The sequence below is a fragment of the Numida meleagris genome, chromosome 9 (genome assembly GCF_002078875.1).
Source record: "Numida meleagris isolate 19003 breed g44 Domestic line chromosome 9, NumMel1.0, whole genome shotgun sequence".
Classification (NCBI taxonomy): Eukaryota; Metazoa; Chordata; class Aves; order Galliformes; family Numididae; genus Numida; species Numida meleagris.
Window position 1 is genome coordinate 162019 of NC_034417.1, and position 3826 is coordinate 165844.

A 3826-nucleotide genomic window follows, 5' to 3' on the forward strand; every position below is an offset into this window, starting at 1 on the left:
GTTTCATGTGGCTCTAAGTTAATGGTTTTTGTTTTTCCCTCTAATTGCCGGGGTGTGATTTAATATTGCTCTAATGCTCTTTATGCTTTGAACTCTAGCTTCTAGGCTTTTATGCCTGAGGATTGTTTCTTTTAAGTGACTGTATATTGAAGTGTGGATTTAGCAGATGGATCAAATGACGTTAGATAGGATGAAATAATGTCCGATGAAATGTATAGATAAAATAATATCAGCATTCATTGTGAACTTTCCATCTCCTCTGTGAAGGGTGGCCCTCAGGTGGCTGGGCCAGGCTTAGGAGCTCTCCTTGTTCTCATCTGCTGGACAGGACCTGCCACTCTCAGCAACATTTCTGCATCTTCCAGTAGACCCAAGCCCAGCCCTACCACCACATTTCCATGCACCTCAGTTGACCTTGTGTTTCTCCTTAAAAGGCAAGCATTTGCAAAGCTGAATTGGAAAAGTGGAGTTTGATTGCATCCTGGACCTCTGGCCATGGCACCATGCTGCCCTGCCACCAGTTCTGATAGCGATCAGCCTCTTCAACCTGAAGATCCTTCCAGTCTACCTATTTTTGTCTACATTAGGGGCTGAACGTTGTTGGCATCTTCTTCAGGTCTGCCAGTGCTTTGCACTCACCCTCAAAGAGATGCTACATCTGTTCACCCAGATACCAAGGTGATAGCTTGATGGTGACTCCTGCATGGGCCTGGATTGATTGTAGGAAGGGATGAAGGTATTTATGCCTTCATTGCCCTGCCTTACGTATGAAATCCTGCAGTGGGATAAATGTTTAGTGCCAGTAAATTTTCACTTGAATTGGTCTTTCTATCACCCAGGACGGGGAATGGACAACTCGATCCAAGACAGCTGTGCTTCTCTTGACTATGCATGTCTGGTCTTCGGCAACATTCCTTGGGCTCTCCCAGGAAGGGAAAGGTGTCACGGTATTATCTAAGGGTCTGTGTCCGTGACAAGGGAGACAGGCCCGGAAGAAAAAAAAAAAGAGAGAAAAAGAGGAAAAGAGAAGAAAAAAAAAATTGTCGGTGGGTAGGGGCTGGCCCCGGGCGGTCCGGCGGCTAAAGTGGCAGGGAAGCCGCGGACCCGCACCCTGGGGAAACAAAGGGAAGAGGGGAAAAGCAGGGGACTCGTAGGTGGATGTAACACAAAAACAGCGGCACCAATCTGAGGAGGAACAATTAATTTTACTAAATATATCAAAAATGAGGCTAGTAGAATTGTAACAGAGAGTTTACAGGCTGAAAATCTTACACAGTAAACTGCAGGAGGACCACGTGCTTTCTCCGCCGGGCAGGAAGGAACAGACCCCGTGTCTCCCACGCGGCTTCACCCCCCGCTCCAAGGCAAAGACCCCTGGGGAGTGCACCTCCTCCCCTCCCCCTCGGAGGACCACACCAAAAAAGGCAGTTTGCAGTAACCAGGGAATTAACTCTTTAACTGCCCGTACCTTACATGATGTAATGATGTGGAATACCGACAACAAAAATCATGAAACCATAACAAAAGGAAGGAAGAAGCACCCATCTCCATGAATGCACCCACATTTCAGGCACTGCTTATGGTATGGCCATGGCAGAGTAGTGGATGATACCTCCAAGCTTAGAAACCTGGAAATTTGATGCTACCCCATTGCATTTCGTCACAGAGTTACAGATCCTATAGCTGGGCACTACAGGTAGGCTCATGTTATTTTATTCATGCTACTTTTACTAAGAAAACCACCCCTACAGATTGATCCTTCCATAAGGACTACAAAACCCATTGAAAGCTGAGACTCCTCCATTAGCTGCACAGCTGCAGGCAAGGTGAGACTACAAAAACTCAGCTCCAGTTACCTTCCCTGTCTTTGGCAAGCACCAATTTAACTGAAGCTTTAAATGCTGATCTCTGATGAAAACAGTAATACCTAAATGTTTGGTATTTTGGGGTTCAATGTTCACTTTTTTATTTCTTCTCTTCTAATGGAAAACTGTTGAGAGGAAGGACCATGGCCAGCAGCCCGATGTGCTCAGCTTGTTCTGCAGTGTCTGGGACTAGTGCTCAGTTCTTCAGCTGCTGCTGGGCAGTTTCTGACAAAGTGCACCCAAACTGGCAGTGCAAGTTAAGGGAAATGCCACTGTGTCTGCTTTATTTAGTTGCTGGAAAATCACTGGACCGGTGTGCAGCCGAGAATTGTGTTATATGTGGGCTGGCATATATACCCAAACCTGGCACACTTCCATTGGCAGTAGATTCTTCAAGATTTGGACTCGGTTGTTAACTTGCTTATAGCTGTCAAACTGAGGAGCTGAAATCTTCCATGCCATGTGCCAATCTCATGCTACTTTCTGGCCTTTCCTACCACAGCAGTGTTTGAAATGCCATTCTGTCAGACTGTCCCTCTGCTGCCCTCTGTCACATGGTAACAACATGGAACGGGATATTGATGCGAAGGTCTGACCTCCTCTGCTGTACCACCACCATCTGCCTCTGACATCGTGGGCCAACATCATAAAACAGGAGACATTACTTTTGGAGCAGCCCTTTTAAACTTCTTTTGTACAGATTCAGTTGTTCCAGACTTCCCCAAGAAGCAGATTGTTCAGTAATGAAGCCAGGAGAATAGTTTTAAATAAAAGGAATGAGCGAGGTCATCCAGGATGAAGGCAATAAACGTAAGATTGCTCAAATTAAAAGGGTCGAGCTGCATTCCATCAAGTTCCCCTTCTGCAGAGTGTCTGGATGGCTCTTTGGAAAGCAAAGACAGGAGTAGGTATGGTGGTGTGGTGAAGCCTGCAGGCTTAGACTTCGTTAACGCTGAGAAAATGACTGATAGCACAGCCTCTTCATACAGTTGCAGAGTTCTCTCTTCTATCAACAATTATTTCAGTGTCTGCTTTGCTGTTGTTACTAATCACTTGAAATTGGGCTCATGACATCGTGTAATATTGAAGAGAACATATCACCAAACAAATGAGACTCCTCGAAATGCTTGAAGTTACTTCTTATCTTCACAGTTTGGATAACCTTTTGCATAATAATCAACAGCTTCAAATGTCTTGGTCATATCACCTCCTCAAAGAAAGGGAAGGCACTCTTTGAAATTACAGACCAGACTGCGTACCCATGAGAAGCACTGACGCGGTGTCACACAGTAATGATGAGCGAATGTCTCTTTGATAAAAGAGACATTCGCTCTTCGCCGAGTTGGATTTTCTTGCCATGGTGTCAGGAACGGTTGATGAGATAGACGTGTTATTAAGTGGTAGAAATAAACAGATGGAAGAGGCAAGTGAGAGATTTCAGCGATGACTTTCCAGAATGTTTCAGCATGTATCATGACCTAATTTTCATTCTTTAATAGAGGTAAAAAACATGAGGTACTTACGCAAGTGGTTGTAGATCTCATACATGAGTGGGACTACCTGGCACCCACTGCAATGCCCTTGCTGGAAGGCCGATGCTTAGCTCAGTAGCAAAAGGGGTCCTGACAAGTATGCCTACAAGTCCCATGAATCCCAACCTGACCACGACCATGAGATTGAGCAGTTGATAGACATGGAGAAGGTGTTCTGGTCCAGACTTGCTGCTCCTCTGGGTGCTAAGCTCTGCTAGCAGAGTGCCAGTGGATGTTGACACATGTGCTGGCTGCCTTGGTTCCTACTGGGTGTCACCACCTAATTTTGAGCCTCCTGTCCCTTTTCTTGCTCATCCGCACCTATCCACAGTGTCTCTTCTCTATAGCATTCCATTTTGTCTCACCCCTTCCCACCATGGAGGACATGGAAGTTGGGCCAGCACCCGTCACCACCTGCCCTCCAAGGGG